Consider the following 18119-nt stretch of genomic DNA (forward strand, 5'->3'; position numbering starts at 1 on the left):
TCAACAAGGGAAAAAGTGAGAGTTCTGAGATGGGTAAGTAAAATAATGGTTTGTCTCCAACTGTAAAGCTTTTACATAGCCTTGAAAAGAGAAATCATATTCAAACTCTCTTAGACATAGAATTATACTAGGTGATATTTTTGAAAAATTTACTGCTTCAAATTAACATTCATTCACTTGGGAGGAAAATGAGGGTATACAGAGAACAATTTTTAGTGTAATATAGTGAAGAAATAAGAAGCAGTTCCTATGTTCATGGAGTTTACCAACTAACAGTTGAGAAGTCATAAATAACAAATGCAGAATTACTGTCACAGAACAGAAGCACAGAAGGGATCTTCTCAAAGCCCACAGAGGGAATGGGCAGGCTAACAAAAGAGGCCATAATTCGATTGGGTCTGAAAGTTTCAATATGAGTTATTTAAGAAAATAAAATGGAGGTGATGTAAGGTAGAAAATTTATCTGGGTGGAGATCTGGAGAGTGAATTTCACAAAGAGAAGAACTTGAGGAAATTGTCAGGAATAGAAAAAAAATTGCATGTTATGCTTGATGAAGGTCTACTTGCATCAAAATAGATACTGTTGCTTGTAAACAAGTCATCTGGGAAAGAGGCAGGAAAAAAAGGACTATAAACTGTAGGCCTGGGTGATTTCTCTGAATACTGTTGCCTGTCTACAGAGTGTTCACATCAACCTGTTTTCCTTACAAGTGGAACCCCAATTTCATTCAGCTTTGAGGATCCCCAGAAAAATACACATTTCTAAGACTTCTGAGGGTAGCCATGTTATACAACTTTTCTTGTGTTTTATGTGTGAACAAACATTTATTGCTGTTCTAGGCACTGGATATCCAGTGATAAAACAAAGCAAAAAAAAGCAGACAATCTCCAGTGGAGATGAGCTGAAGTCCAATGAGGGAAAGAGAGGATATCAGAACAGTTACGTATGGGTGATGTGTGTGTGTGTTTTTTTTTTTGAGAAAGAGAAAGAAATGTTTTGTACATGACGATAAGAAACATAGGAAAAAAAATCTAACATGGAAAGTGTTTTTATTTTTAAATTGGATGGTCAGGAAGAGAGTCACTGAAAAGATTCAATTTGATCAAGAACTTAGGGGTGAGGAAATATTTCCTGTTGATTTCTGGGGAAAGAACATTCGAGGCAAAAGGAACAGGAAATCCTAGTATTCTGAGTAAGGAAAGTGCTTAGTGTTTTAAGAAACAGCAAGAGGATTGTAGTTGGAAAGAAAGTCAGAGAATTATTGTAAGTATAATGGCTTTGAAGACAACAGACATTTCGTGCTGTAAGAATGGAAGCCACGGGAAATTTTGAGATGGCCAGAGAATGAATTGGCCTTTAAAAGGATCTCTCAGGCTGTTGTGGGTAAGGTTGATGACAGGGAAGAAAATTGTAAGGCCACTCAGATCATCCAAGTGAGACATGACAGAGGTTGACAACAGGAGACAGGAAAGTGGAAAGAAGTGCTCAGGGTCTGTGGGCACACTGTAGTCTGAAGATACAGGTTTTTCTGAAAGCTTGCATCTGCTGTGCAAGAAAAACACAGGCGTTGAAGAAAACCATGAGCTTGTCCTCACCTAATGATTAAATGCTGTGAGTACTCACTGAGACACCCAGATAAAACAGATTTGGGGGGAAGCAATTTTGTTGTGGTTGTTATTTCTGTTTATTGTTTCCCCCAGTGGGTATAGACATCAGGGATTTGATTTTGGATTTGTAAAATTTGAGAGGCTTATCAGACAGTTTGCTGAGTTTTCAAAATGGCATTTGCTATTAGGCAGGCAAAAAGTTTTGACTGGAGATATGTAATTTTGCTGTCAGCAAAAAGACAGCTTTAAAGCACTGAGACTGTATAAAGTTGTCAAAGGACTGGGTGTAGAGAGGAGATATAAAGCTGAGTCCTGGGGCTTTCTCATGTCAAGGGTTCGACTTGGCGAGGGCTGATTAGCAAAGACTTTAGAAATAGGAGCTGGTGAGCTCAGCAGAGAACCAAGAGAGGGAAGCAGAACTTTGGGTGAAGAAAGTTTCAAAGCGAATAAAGAGATGAACTATTTCAGATGCTTGCTTGAAGCATCTTGTAGTAGAAGACAGTTTTTTAAATGACCATTGCATTTAATGATGTGGAGATTATTGGTGAGCTTGGCAAGAGGCATTTTGTGAAAGTGGTAAAAATCAAAACCTTGTTTGATTGTGGTCAATAGAGAATGGAAACAGAAATATTAGAAATAGTTATGATATACAATTTGCTCTGTGAAGGAATTGTGATTTGAAAGTAAAGAGGTGTAGCCTTGAGATTTTTTTTTTTTTTAATTAAGATGGGGTAATGACAGAACATTAGAATACTTTTGCTTAATGGAAATAAGAAAAGAGGACTAATATTCTCTGATAGATGGATGGATGGAATGTGGGCTTGTGTAAAAGAGTTTTGGAAAAATATCCAGCCTAAAAGCTGGTGAGAAAAATATTGTGATGGGAGCCCATGTATATTTTGTAAGTGGTTGCTTCAGATTTTTTAGTGAAACATGAAGGCAGATTATCAACTAAAAGATGTGGTTTGGTGGCAAGGGATAGGCCCAGTGAAACAGCCCTTCTTGGGCAGCAGGAAAAGGGATGGAAGAGGAAAGAATATGAGGCAGCATAAGCATTCCTTCCATTCTTCCTACATGAATTGCAAATGAAATGATGAAGACTGTAGCAATCTTGCTCTCATGGCATTGCAAATGTGAAGTCAAAACGTCACATGAGTAAACCCAAAGAAAATGCCAATGGCATTTCAGAATCATTCTAGTTTTCCTCCTGGACTTCATGATATCTGTATTCGTCAGTTTTGTGTTAATACAATGGAAAACCTGAGGCAATTAACATTTTAAAAAGAGGTTTACTTTGCTCATGGTTCTCAGAATTCCATTCCAAGATTGGGCAGCCCTGTTTCTTAGCTCCTTAATTAGGGTTCCAGATGGCAATTGTGTACAGCATGTGGCAAAACAAACTGCACATCACAAATCAGGAAGCAGAGAGACTGAGGTACTGAGGTCTCATAATCCCCTTTGTAGCACATCTCCAATGAACTAAAGCCCTCTTAGGCCTCACCTCCTAGAAGTCCCCAGCATCTCCCAACAGCAGCACCTTCAAGACCAAGTCTAACACATGGGCCTTTTTTTTTAAAATTTTTTTTACTTATATGTGGACATAATATCTTTATTTATTTAATTTTATGTGGTACTGAGGATCAAACCCAGTGCCTCACACATGCAAAGCAAGTGCTGTACCACTGAACTACATCACCAGTCCCACACACAGACCTTTGAGGGACTCTCTCTGTATTCAAACCATAGAAATATATGAGAAAAATAAAATATTTATTTGGCTAATCCTCAGTAGCCAGGTCCCTGTTACATATGCTCTTGAACACTACCTAAGATTACACTCTAGTTTGAGCATATCTGTAATGTGAAAGAAGAGTTACTGAAGTCTTTGATAAAGGGTGTGATGTGACTATACTGAGATTTAGAAGATCACTATGGTGTGGCTGATAGATTTTCTAGAGTATATATATATTACCTCCCTTCCTGATAACACTGGCTTAGCTAAGTATCGAAAGCCATTAGCTTCCTAATTTAGAACCCATTGTAACTTATGGCAGGAGGGAGAGAAGATGTTCCATCAAAACCCATTGAAAGGTGGTGTTGCCTGTTGTTTTCTGCTGTGAAATTATTAGGTGAATGCAGTGGTATCAAAGATTGCTTGAGAATAAATTGCTTCTAGTGTTCAAATTTATAAATATAGACTTTAGTTTCTCACTGTGGATTTTTGGGCATCCCATCAATGTTTCATGTAGACAACTGTCAGAGTGAAGACTGGCTTTTGAAATATAATAAAAATTATGTTTTATCACTGAAGACCTGGAGTTCATCTTAGGTTGATCAATACGTAAGATTTTTAAAAATAGTTCTTACTATTTTAACCAAGATAGATTTTAAAAATTGGATTATTTGGTATTGTATAGAAGTTATCAATAAGTTTATTAAAATCATGTCAAATGTTTCAACTTCGGCATGTTTGCCACAGTTACATGTGAGAGTGTTCTGGGATTACCTGACTCATCTCCCTACATAATTCATTTCACTGTGGCAAATTAAAAAATATATTTCTGAATAAAACAACCTTCCATTTATCAATAAAAGATACAGATTTTTAGCTGGGCAAGGGGGTACACACCTGTAATCTTGGGATGCTGAGACAGGAGGATCTCAAGCTTGAAGCCAGTCTCAACAAAACAAACAAACAAACAAACAAACAAAAAAAGCAAGCAAAGGAACAAACAGATTCTTGTAATTTTGCAGATACATGGAAGAGACTTTAAAAAGAATTTTTGAAGCTCTGTTCTTGAGTCTTCCTTATTTTGTCGATTCAATTTGCTGTCTTATATTGATCTGTTACTCTGTGACAGGCATTATGCTAGGTAGAGAGAATAAAGCAGTGGTCAAGAAGGACAGCCTTTGATTCCAGAAAACAAGATGTTTCAAAGAAATCAAGAGAACTAACTTTATTGAGCACATACTGAGCACCAGTCATGGTGGGTCGACCTCTGACATAGCTTTGGCCGTCACTGCCCTGCTGTTCTGTTGCCAAGTTCCATAGCCAGCTGGCATGCAGGCAATAGCTGATCATCTCCTTGTTTAAAAATAGTTGGAAAGAATTTAAAATGAATATAAAGTAGGCAGTCTCTTGTTGAACAGTCTACTGATAAACTGCACTTGAAATATATTCATGCACTTTAAATATTGTAGCACCTGGAAATATCAGTCTGATGAAACGTCATTCTAGATTTTACCTTGAACTTTTATGCAATGAACATTTAAGAATTATTAGCATTAAGAGAAAACTGGATGTCAGGTGTAAATGGTAAGGAGTTTTTTTTACTTAAATTTAAATCAGAATAATTGCTACAGGATAAATAATGTAAATTTTCTGTATTTTAATCTAGAGGTTGATTAGTTAGTTTGTGGACTCTTCTGGCTTCATTAATGCTGTTTTCTTCAACTTCTTTTTCTTGACTTCCAAACACTTCTCTGTTTCCTACTACTTACTCTTCAGAAATTATTTCAAAATTTCCATGAGAAAGAATGTTGAAATTAATGATTTAAATGAAGTATTTTGTGGTTGTCATGTTTCAGGTTGTAACTTGTTTTTAGTTACATAGATTTTCTTTTTATCTTTTAGTCAATTTCCTAGCTTCAATATTACCTTTCTCTTTTAGGAGATATGTTACATTATAATGAATATTTAGAATGAAATTCTCTTAAGTGATAAGACTAACTTCCTTAGTGTGGGAAGGTATGTCATTTTAATATATTATCCTTGCTTTTTAGTGCTTTGGATTTATTTTAACCAACGAGAAAAACTTTTGTTCATTTTGTTAATAGAAATATGTTTACATTTTTGAAATATGTCTTGGAGAACATTATTTATGCCATTTAAATCCATTGCTAAACCTACTGTATAATAAGCATGAATTTTAAGCATTGTTAAATTTTTTAAATAGTTTCCAAAAAAGTTATTCTATCCCTAATTTCATCATTGTTTGTTGCTCAGAAACATCAGTAGTTATTGTCTCATATGTATATGACACTGAAAATGTTTCTCCTTTATGAAAGAACTTAAGATCATGACCTTAATTGCAAAGGAAATGAAATTTCTTAAAGTAGACAGATGTTCTCCAAGAAAATATTTCCTAACCAATTGTCAGGGGAAGAAGAGAAGGGAAGAAAACCCAAACACTACAGAGGCACGATAGGTGGAAAATATCATTTGCACAGGAATTGATCAGAGTTTTCATCAGTATTAGAAACCTGAGTGAGTTTCATGACACAAGAATTTCCTAAAAAAGTTTTCCTTGTCTTTTTAAAATAATTAGTTACTCAAATATTTACACAAAAGACAACTGTAACATTATTGAAGTGGTAAATGTCTCCAAAAAAAGTTTTAAATTTACATTTTGAAAATAATTTTAAAAGGTATTTGTTTGAGTTTATGCATTTATTTATGTAAGAAAATGATCTCATTAAAATAGAAGGGAGAGTAAATGGACCAGGGTGAGAGGAAGGAAGGGAAAGAAAAGGTACTAGGGAGTGAAATGGACTAAATTGTACTGTTATATGCATGCATGACTATTGTTTAGATACAACGTGTTCCTTGAAAGCTCATGTATAAGACAATGCACAATTTTCAGAGGTGAAATTATTAGATTTCAAGAGGTACAACCTAATCAGTGCATTAATCCACTGGTAGGAATTAATAGGGTCGTAATCATAGTTAGGTAGAGTGTGACCAGAAGAGGAAGGTCACCAGGAGGTAAGCAAAGCTCTCGCTGCTTCCCGGTTACCATGTCCAGAACTGCTTTCCTTTACCATACCCTTCCACCATAATGTTATACCTCACTTGTGCCCAGAGCTATGGCGTTGATCAATCAGGGACGGAACCTCTGAAACTGAGCCAAAATAAGCATTTCTTCCTCTACATTGTTCTTGTCAGATATTTTGGTTACAGTGACAAAAAATCTGACTAAAACATGCATAATAAATCCCATTATTATGTATAATTACAATGCACCAATAAAAACTAAAAATTAACACCAACAGCAAGAAGAAAATGTGTACCAAATGTAGCAGTTAAAATTCTGTAAAATTCTGTAAAATTCATTGTACTGTTTTATTTTGGGGAGAGGCAAAATTTACCAACATTGCTCTATGCAAATTAATATCATAAATTAGCAATCATATTAAGATTTGCAGTGGGGCATTGTTGATGTTTCTATGAGTGCCAGAGCTTCTCTATTTTCACATTTCTTAGTTTGAATATAATATTGATTATATATATGTTTGTATGTGTAGGTAGATAGGTAGGTAGAGAGATTTTAAATAAAATATACATGGACATTGTTATAGAGAAAGTGTGTCTTGGGAATTATATTAAGGCCAGACTCAATTTGTGAGAAGCATAGAATTTAGTCTATAATGACATGGAAATTTGAGATAAAATGATTTTTTTTTAAATAATCTAAGATTTCTTGGCCTATTAAATAGAGTCTTGACAGGGAAAAGGGTAAGAGAATGAACTCAATAATAGCTGAATGATATTATCTGAACCTATTGTCTATTTTCACAGGATTATAAATTTCTGAGGGACAGTTTAAACTGGACATGGATTCATGCTTTTTCATAGTTTTCTTGGTTTATAGATTGATTATCTGACAGCTTCTTGCTCTTATAATGTATGTATTTTCCTTCTCCAGTGGACAAAGAGTTTATTGTAATCTGCATAATCTGCATTGTTATTACTAGAAAATATTGTTGTGTGAAAATATTGTTGATGTTTGGTAAGTATATATGTCAGATTTAGATAAACATGGTAATTAGCAAGTTTTAAAAATAATCTATTGATGTATTCATTATATTTTTGGGTAGGCAAGAAATTTTTATATTCCTTTTGTCTCTATTTTCTTTTTAAAAATGATTTGATAAAGTTATATTTCTGAATATTTTAGTTTTTATTGTTTAGGAAAAAGTGTGTCATTTACATACAGCATTTAAAAACCTTCAAATCAAAACAAGTCAATTTAACTGTATTAAAATTTAATCTGATATCTAGACCATATATTTCAGTGACTAGTTTGTCTTGTTTTCTAATCAGCATTGCTCATTCAGTTCAGACATGTGTCCAAACATTCTGGCTGAACATGATCCCTTTGAGGCAGTATTAAATATTATGTGTTTCCATGTTCCTGTACTTAAGGAAAACAAATGGGAGAGACTATGGGAAAAGGAGAATCAAAAAAAAAAGGAGGAGAATGCTAAATACAATTGAAAGAAATGTGAAAAGAAAAAAGGAGTTAAAATATTATGGAAGAAGCAATACCATGGGCACTCCTCATTTAGAGCTAATGGTACATTTAGATGAATTTATAATCATGAAATAAATATATGTTATCTATCAGTGTAGGGAAATGTATACTGCAAAGGAATTGTATAAGACTGTATGCAATGCAATCATCAGGGAGATAATAATTTGAGAAGAACAACAAGGTTCAAAAGATACTGTAGACAATGTATAATTATAGACTAAAAGCAGGGAACTCAGTTATTAGAATTGAACACTAAAGGAAATTCAGGTACAAAAACATAGCATTTTGTTTTAAAAATGTAGACTCTGGAGTCAATCTGTTTACATTTCAAAACAGTTTTCAAAACTTACAAGATGTGTTTTTTTTTTTGGTACAACTCTTCATAATTCATTTGAAAAACAAGGAAGAAGATCATAATAGCACCCAAACTCATAGGGTTTTTAGAAGGTTGTAATGTGCATTGTTAATGAATATCAGTGTGATTATGTGATTATACATGCATATGTGATTATCTATAAGTAAATAATTGCATATATGCATATGATTATATATACATATGATTATGTCAGTATATACTATTGTATAAATAAATGTATGTTTATAAATATATATCAGTAAAGACGTGTATATGTTTATGTTTTTCAGTAAGTATTTGTATTAATGTATGTGATTTTGTATATGCGTATATAAAATTATGTTTATATATGTGATGTGTGTGTGTATGTGTATTATGTGTATGTATGTGTGTGTGTGTGTGTAAGTATGGAAGTATGTATGTGTGAAGTTCTTATTGTAATTTAAAAGCCGCTAAAAATAAGACAGAGACAAAAGTAACATCTCAGAAGGAGGTGAATGCTAGTCTCAGATACAAGCAGTTCATAAATGAATGAATGAGAAAATGATTTAGCTGTCTCAAAAGAAATTTTTAAAAGTTTTATTCTAGGTCCATTACTCTAACTTCTCTTAGAATTTTAAACCATAGAGTTTTTCTTCATTTTTCCAGTGGATCTGTATATTCACGCTCCAAAAACATTTAAGTTATATGGAACTACAGGGAAGCTTCTGGAACTTTTCAGCAGTACTTTATGAATTCTTTTTCCTGATAATACTACATTAAAATTTAGCTTGTTTTGGAGCAACTTATGTGAGTATATTCTTCTGGCTTGTGAGTTTTTGTGTTAATCTTGGAAAGTATTCATTAAATGTTTGTACTAGAAGACTTTAATGTCACTAGGAGGAGGGCAAATATACAAGTTAAACATATCAAGGATGATGCACAGTGGTAACTATCTTTGTTTCTTCTATTTGCTGAAAACTTTGTTATTACATATAATCTAAATTCTAGATGCAGAAGCAGGTTCTGTCAATATGGTAAAATGGGCCCATATATTTCTAATACAAATTCTTCTTGTTCCTTTCTAATTCATGTTAAAAAATAAATTTTCTGTTTTAAGCAACTCTACAAAGGAGTTCAAATGACTTTAATAGGTCTATGTACAAAGATAAGCATGGAGGAAGAAGTTAGTATAATGATAAAAACTACATTTGCTAAATGTTTAAGTTTCTAAAATATGTTAAATCCACTGACCAATTAGTTCACTTATTAGTATTAGAGGCAATATTAGTCTCTTAATCTTTGCATTGAAGACAGTTACCAACTGGACATCATCCTTGATGTTTAACTTGCGATTACTTAAACATCTTTCTTTTGAAGAACAAAGAGACTTACTGAAAAGTTCAAGTGAACTCCATATCATCATCATAAATCTGGGCAGATGGTAAGCATTAGTATTTTCATGATACAGCTAGGAGTAAAAGTCAATTTGAAGTGAAGGGACTGGCCCAAGGTCTATAACAATCGAGTGCAAGTGTGGCGATATGGGTTCCCAAGCTCTGTTACCTTCTGAGTTAAAATAGCATTTTGAGAAGGACAGTGAGGAAGGGTTCATCAGACTGACTTAGTGTAGCCTGTGGCAAATTTTACTTATTTTCCTTTATATTCTTTCATAAGTTTCTTCAAGCATGGAAAAATATTGTCTAGAGATTTCAAAACCAACTAGTTAATATTTAAACATTTTGCATATTTAATCTCCATACACAAAGTAAAACATATTCCTTGGCATTGACCAGAGATGTCAGAATAAAGTCAATTCTGTTTCGTTTATCTAATGGTACCATTGTGTGTCCAGTGAGATACTTGGGAAGATATATTTATCTCTTCTATCTCAGAAGGCATGAACTTCTAATCACCTTTACAACTGAGGCTTCTCCTAAAGAAATCTTCCTTATGGCGCTTTTCTTTATCTGTCCAGAAGGTTAGAAGTTCAGCCTGTGTGTATAAAATGGGAAAAGGGTAATTCAACACACAGCTCACATTCAACATTGTCTGCCATGGTGGTGATTTCCTTACAATCTCATTAATTTTAGAGAGTATTAACTGAGCATTGAAAGTCAGACTCCGGAGGTATTAGAAAAAGAGAAGCAGGACTTCCACTGAGTGGGCTTATGATTCATCTTGACAGTGACAAAATATATTTGAAAATACTACTACTAAATGAGTTGGCATATGTTAAGCACTGAATAAGTGGTAGAACCAATGCAGGTCATTGCAATTTAATAGGGTGAAATTAAAATAAATGGAAGTAGTTGGTGGAAAGTTACATTTACAAAGGTAACAATAGGCTTGTCCTCAAAGAAAAGTATCACCTAGAGCTGAATCGACAATAGATTTCAACTTGAGTGAGATGTCTATTAATAGGTGATGGCTTCCTAGAGTCCATGTTAAAGATTGCAAAACTAAATCAATATATTAAAATGCCACATTTATTGAAAGGAAAATTGGATTACGGAATGTGACTATACTTGAGGTCAAAATATTACTTCCCTACCACTTGTCCCTTAAAAATTAAGCCATGAGACTTGCCTGTGGAGAGATGTAAGTAGACAGAAAAAAAATTCTTCTCCAGTCAGTTCCATGGAGACCTGCAGGATTCACAGGTCAAGTCAGATAAAGAAATTCAGAGAGATCGACAGTAGGATAAGAATGTGTTTTATGTGTATGTGTGCTGTACACACCCCCACACACGTGTGTGTGTGTGTGTGTATGTAGTAGCAACTGTCATCTTGTTACATTTTGTATGTGGATGCATTATGACCTTTCAAATTATGACTATGACCCCGAATATCTGGAGATCGTAAGCAAATCATACCTTGCTAAAACTCAGAATTCATATATTCACTTATATGTTAGGATCAACACTGCCTGCCTGGTCTACCTTACAGTGTTTTGTGAGAATAAAATGTAACAACAGAAAATTGGAAACTGCTTTATAACTTAGTAAACTTTTAGAGCATTTCTCAAACAATTAAAGTAGTCTACAAGATCATTCATTATCTTATCTCTAATTAAGAAATGCCCTTTCCTGCAGAACAGTATTAATCTCCATTCTATATTCACTCAAAATCATCCTCTGTGTTTGAAAAGATCACAGACAATGGTATGTCTCAATTATCAACAACCAGTGTTGATAGCGGGCCTATTTGTGTGCAAACAGTAACAATGGTTGGAAATAATTTAGGTAGACCATTGTCTGTGACCTGTGCAACAGAGGGTTAAAGAAAAATGCACATTTATGGGCCAGTTGGACTTAATCGACAATTAAAGAATGGAGAAGTATTACAATTGGGGTTTGTTTGGGTAGCTATATTTTCTTTGTTCAGCTACAGAAAATGTTTGAGTTCTGTGAGTGCTAATAATAGCGAGGAGTCTTTTCTAGTTATATGTTGTTATTTGATAACCTTGGAGGATAGAACTTATATAGAAGTTGGATGTTAGTGTTGAAATGGAAAATAGAACTCATGTGTGGTTCATAGCACACTTGCCACTCTCTGTATTGGTGATATTAAAGTGTCAGTGTATCAACTCCCAACTGCTTTCAACCATGAGCTGTGTATTCTTTTAACAACTAGCCTTTATTCACACCTCTATTTTTAGTAGATACTGTTTAATCTTGAAGAGTGAAAAACCATAACACAGTCATCATTTTTAAGTACAGCTTTGAAAACACATTCCTGTGAAAACACTCACTCTCCCCCAAAGTATACTTTGGACACAGACCCATTGACTTGGGAACAGATTGATAATTGTGTTGCCCTCACAGAAAATTATTTTGTAACTAAATAAGATAATGTTGATTATGTTGTATAAACACAGCAGGCTCCAAAGTCTGACATTTATTTTGTATTAAATATTTGTCGGTAATGTGATGAATATATTTTAAGGTGGTAATAGTTGATCAGTGTAATAATGGATCAGGTATATCCATTTCAAACACAGACATACATATATGCTTATAATCGTAAAGTGTATGTACAAATTTTTTTTCAAAAAAGAAAGCAACAATGATTAAAAAAATTACTCTGGTCTGTTTTTTTTTTTTTTTTTTTTTTGGTCTCAACTGAAGATTGTATTTTGGAATTTGGGAAATACATCTGGTTCTCAGGTTCTGTTCTTTACTATTATCAGAAAATAATAAGAACACAGGTCTATTTTCTCTTAACTGGTTAGTATTCATTCTAACTCCTTATTCCCAAGGTCCTTTGGTGACCCAGTCATTGTTGTAAATGGCAGTGGTCAGGTCTTATCTTTCCATACCCAATGAGACCTGGTGCATCCTCACTTACCACCCTTCCTTGCCTAGTTGGAGAGTGAAGGAACAAATGCACCATACCAATGGATCTGTGACAGGAAACTCCATTTAGCACAGCTTTCTTGTTTGAAGAAGAAACATGATTAATAAGAGCTGCTGAGATCACCAATTCAGAGAGCCAGCTCTTTGCCCTATGCTGAAGGCAGACTGTCACAACTTACGTAGCAATAGCAATATGGTAAGGGCTGGGTAAGACCCTTCCATTTTCAGAGGCCACTGTTATCCCAGATCCAAACCCTTACATATTAGTGTATCATTACGTGTACACTTAAGGTAATAAATGTTCTCATGTCAAATCAATTGGTTATGGAGATTGTTACTATTATTTGGGACAACGCATAATGAGCAAGAGCGGATCCATATTGTTTCATGAGAAAGAAATATTGCTGCATATTCACACCTCCTTTACCAGACCAAGTTATCAGGAAACTAGTTCACTTTATTCACTTAACTAATGTGTGTTTCCTTTTAGAAACTTTGTCCTATAACTCAATTTAGTTCTTCAAGGAAGGCATTTAATCTAGTTTGTATAAAATCACAAAATACTTGCGCTGTTATCATTGTTAGTATTATTACTAGAATTTATATGGAGATATGAAATCTAAATAAAACTTTTAAAATAGGCAGGTAAAATCAATTTTTTTCCCTATCTTACATACCACTCACCACAACACTCTGGTAATAAATTATGGGTTTTTTCTTCCTATATATGAAGCAATACTTCCAGAAACATCAATTGGTGTCCTATATTTACTCATTTCTGAGATAGCATGATGCCCACAGACTGAGAACTCACTCCCAAAGACTGCCCCCTTTCAGATTCCATGTAAACCACAAATGCCAACCTCTGTTTTGACCAACAGGTTGGAAACCAGGTTCCCATTATTCACTTCTTTGACAGCTTACAGAAATTCAGAGAACACTTACATTTATCCTTTATTGGAAAGGGTCCCTGTAAGGATACAGACAAGTACTGGATGAAGAATACATTGGACAGAGTATGAAGGGAAGGGTCACAGGGTTTCCAAAATCTTCCCTGGGCACGCACCTCTAGGAACCTCAACATACGCCATAAGACAGACATTCTCTGTAACACTATACTTTTGGATTTTCAGAGAGTCTTTATTATGTTGACATAATTTATTATACCACTGACCATTGATGCTGGATTCAACCTTCAGCGCCTCTCTCTTAACCCAGAGGTTGGGGTAGGACTGAAAGTTCCAAATGTCTACTACATGGTGAGTTAGTTCCTTTGGCAACCAGCCCTCTTTCTGAGGCTGTCCAGAAGACACTCTGCCACCTCATGAGCTACCTCATTAGAACGAAGTACTAATGGAAATCACTTAGGAAATCTTCAGAAGTTCCACTTAAGATGCCCCTATCACTCAGAAAACTACAAAGGTCTTAGGAGCACCATTTCAGAAACTTGGGTCAAATACTAGAACAAACGGTTCTCCTAGAATCCCTATCTACAAAGGCTTTAAGAGCTCTTATGTTAGCAAGTACGGGCAGACAAAAAATACATATTTTACATTTGATAATATCATACCCTTACATATAAATCTACTAAAATTATTTACTTTAGTCAATAATTAATTTCAGAGATATATCATATTTTTATTCTGGGTAACACATTTTTAAGATTTCTCGAGATGTATGTCAAAATCACATAGTTAAGTTCTCATATACATCCACATGAATTCTACTATTATAATGTCATTGAACTCTTATGAATACAAAATAAGGTACTTTAGCGTGATCAGCACAGGAATATTTGAGCCTGGTTAGCCTCAAACAGAAACTGAGAAGGTTGTTCACTCAGTATAATGTTAAGATGTTAAGAGACAATGATATCATTTCAAGACTACGTAGATAGAAGCCAGACAATGAAGAAAGAAAAAGCTGAATCATGCTAAGAAAAGAAAATCCTAAATAATGAAGAAATGGCCTCAAAGCAGTGACCAGGAAATTACTTTTTTGAGTAAGATGCTTTAGGGCAAATGTCTTTCTTTAACAAATACTGTTTAAGGCAGTGAAATCTGTTTGCCATCATTTCTATCCTTCCAGGTGATTAAATGCAGAAGAAAAATAGTTATTTGATAGCCACAGAAGCTATTTACTGAAAGTATATTCAGTCACCATAAACATTATTTTTACAACAAGACTAGCAAAAGTTACTGTGGGGTATCCCATAAAACATTTTTAAAAAGAATAAAGTGATAGTTCCATATATTTTTATGAGGGTTACAGAGTGATGTGTATGCAGCTGTTCCTCCCAAGTGCTACCCAATGTTGCAGGCTCTGGTTTGGGAACCAGATGGCATAAAATTCAGCTCCCAAATGAGGAAAATTTTTATAGGCTAAATAATAGGGTCAGGGCTTCTTTCGTTGTATGACTTAAGAATGCTTCTATGGAATCTATTGTAATACAAATCTTACCCAATTGTAAAGCATTTTTATGAACTATATATTTAAATAAATCACCTTGCTAATATTTCCTCCCAATTATATTTTTTGCCTCCTCCTTTTAAAGATTTTTTAATTAAATTTGTTTCCTTTTAAAGATTTAACATGTATCAGTCTATAGGAAAAGGTGATGACACTGAATTCTCCAACATTTACAGGTAGGAGCTGAAAGGTTTAATGTGAAAGAAAAAGGACAGACCTACACTTTGAAGGTATAGCCTGGCCACATGCCAGCTAGTAGCATCCAGAAGAATGGAGTGATTAAGGAAAGTTGTTGTTGAATGCACTGAGGCACACCAGCTAGCACAGTCCCCTGTGGAGGTGATGAAGGACATTAATGTGTGGATTCTCTACTGCAGCTGACTTCATGATGCCCAGCTCCCTCATGCTGGGTCAATTCTCCTTACATGATCCTTGGGTTCTGACATATCTCCATCACGCTCTTTCATTCCATCCCTCTCTTCTAGGTACCTCTTTATCCTCCTACCTTTCCCCAGTGCAGAAGTAGGAGTTCCCTCTTTAGGAGTCTCCTCTTTAGGAGTTCCTGCTTTAAACCTTCAGACTTTGCCTTAAGGACCTAAACTTTTTAAGTGTAAAGAAAGAAAGAGACTGAAGATTGTTTTTTTCCCTGTCCTGCCATATTGCTTTCTTGAGGCAATAAATAGAAAATTCTCTCTTTTCTCAAAAGTGGCTGCATGAAAGAAGCATTTGGGGGAGTTTCTTTATAACCCCATTCAACCAGGCACATTGCAGGCAAGAATGCTTTTAAAAGCACTACAGTGAGACTAGGTTAGAGAACATCCACTTAGCTATCTGATCAGGGAGGGCAGAGATGAGAAAATAAATGAAGAAGAAAATTATTTTGCATACAGTAGCTGTTTTAAATTATAAACTATGTTTTATAGGGCTCTTTTCAAACATCAAGCACACCTTCAAAAGGAAAAATATCGCCACTCAAAGTATTCAAGAGTATAATTACTGGCTTGCACGATGTTTTAAGGGCACTCTGAACCCTAACAGCATGGATGGAATGTGTGGCATGTGAATTTCACCAATGTAACTACATTGAAGAAGCAATATAGAGCTGAACCCACAATTCTGATATGTTAAAAAAGAAGAATATCATAATATTATTAATTTAAACTCATGTACAATTAGTAAGCATTGTCTAAAAATTCCAATGTAGCATTGGATAAAAATGTAAACTCAATGACAAATCTTTTTCATTTGAAGACAAAATGATTATTTTGCTTATCTTTCCTCCCAGATTTTATTATACTGTGTCTTATTATGGAAGCGTGGTCCCTGGAATTTTGTCTGAATCACTCAAAGCTTCACACATACTGTGACATATAGATTGGGTTGACTCAGTAGGTGGCATTTCCCAAGCTTTAGACAGTGGCTCAGTATTTTTCTTCTGTGATGTCTGCCATTGGAATTTTTCTTCCTTTTCCATAGTTTTAGTTTCACTCTCAGGTAGATGATATTCAAAGCCGATTCAACCCTTTTATTTTCCCAAATTTTCAGTTTCCATTTTCAACTGATTGCTGAATCATTCCAAAGAAAAAATATTCATGATATGAATATAGGAGGGCAGTCATCTCTAATTCCTTTTCATATGGGAAACTTAAGAAAGTATATATTGGATTTTTATCATCTTTTTTTCTCTTTGATGATGTTGTCATTGAAAACAGTGTGTGTAGCAGATCACTATACAGAAAAAAATGTAATAACCAGGACAATGTGTTGTTCTTCATTATATCAAAGGAATCCAGGGACAATCCTCAGTTATATTTCAAAATACTTATGATAAAATTACATTGTAAATTTTTTTTCAAAATACTTAAACAATACAGTATATTCATAGTATTAAATAAACTCATTTAAGTGTAAAATTTTTGCATTCACAAGAACTAAGTAACCATTTCTATTAATAGGTATTACAAATTTCCTATAAAATTTTAGTAGCATGTTTTCCTCTTGAGAATATACTGAAGTACTAGAATATAATTCATAATTGACATAGTATGTCAGTCTCTGATTTTAGTATATGGGGAGTCCTTTAGGAAACTGAAACAAGAACCTTTTTCCAACGTGTCTTAATTACTTTTCATGTTGAATATCACTCCCCTCTCTTGCTGCCCCTAAAGCCTAGCTATTGCTATATGGCAAAAAATATTTAGATTAGTTTCAAGATTTTTATTTATATCCAAAAGTATTAATACGGACTGTATAATTATACTGAAAGTGTGAGTATGTGTGTAATTACATTTCTAGTTGCTAATACACTGAATAACTTTTAAATAATAATAATAACAGACAAAACTAACTCTCAGGAACTTAAGACCTTAATATTTCAGCTTTCAATATTTTAAGCTCTAATTTTTTTAAAGGGGAAGCCATTACACAAAAGCATACTTCTACAAATGAAGAGTTAAGATGGACTTTTTTTTTTTTTTTATAAACAAATTGACTTTTCATGTTCTATTTACCTTGAAGAAAGCCACAACATCTTTCCAGAACTCATATGACCGGGGGTTGTTATTGAAGGTGTGGTGTACACACAGGCAGCATGCAAGCTGGACTGGTATGCCTGCTATTTTGCTTTTTGTACAGAGATATTTTTTCAAGTGATTGAACATTTTTGACTTGATAAGCACTGACTTGCACAATGAAGGTGGAGCTTCACCACCTACCCTGGCATACTTTTTGAACAACTAGGGAAACAAGATAGCCAATTTTGAAATTTTCTGTGAATGTTTAGTTTTGTTTTCATTGCTGAAGTATACATTATAAGAATATTCCAAGTGTTCTTTGCAATAATCTGAAATTATTCCCAAAAATTCAGACTAATTGTCCTATTGCTCAAATGAATCTGTGTTCCTCTGGCTTGCTCAGGAGAGTCCTCTTTACCTTTGACTTTGCTGGAGTATTTCTCTGATCCTGTGCTTAGTCTTTAACTGGCATCTCAACTCTGCTACAAATAGACACTCATGTGTTCCAAACACTGTTTAGCCAG

The 18119-nt window shown here is 34.3% G+C and overlaps 1 pseudogene; it reads left to right on the plus strand.

Moving 5' to 3' along the window:
* Positions 1 to 4819: 4819 nt before the first annotated feature.
* LOC124993684 (40S ribosomal protein S27-like) overlaps positions 4820 to 18119 on the plus strand; it is a 146408-nt pseudogene continuing 133108 nt past the window's right edge.

This window comes from Sciurus carolinensis, chromosome 9, assembly GCF_902686445.1.
Source record: "Sciurus carolinensis chromosome 9, mSciCar1.2, whole genome shotgun sequence".
Taxonomy (NCBI): Eukaryota; Metazoa; Chordata; class Mammalia; order Rodentia; family Sciuridae; genus Sciurus; species Sciurus carolinensis.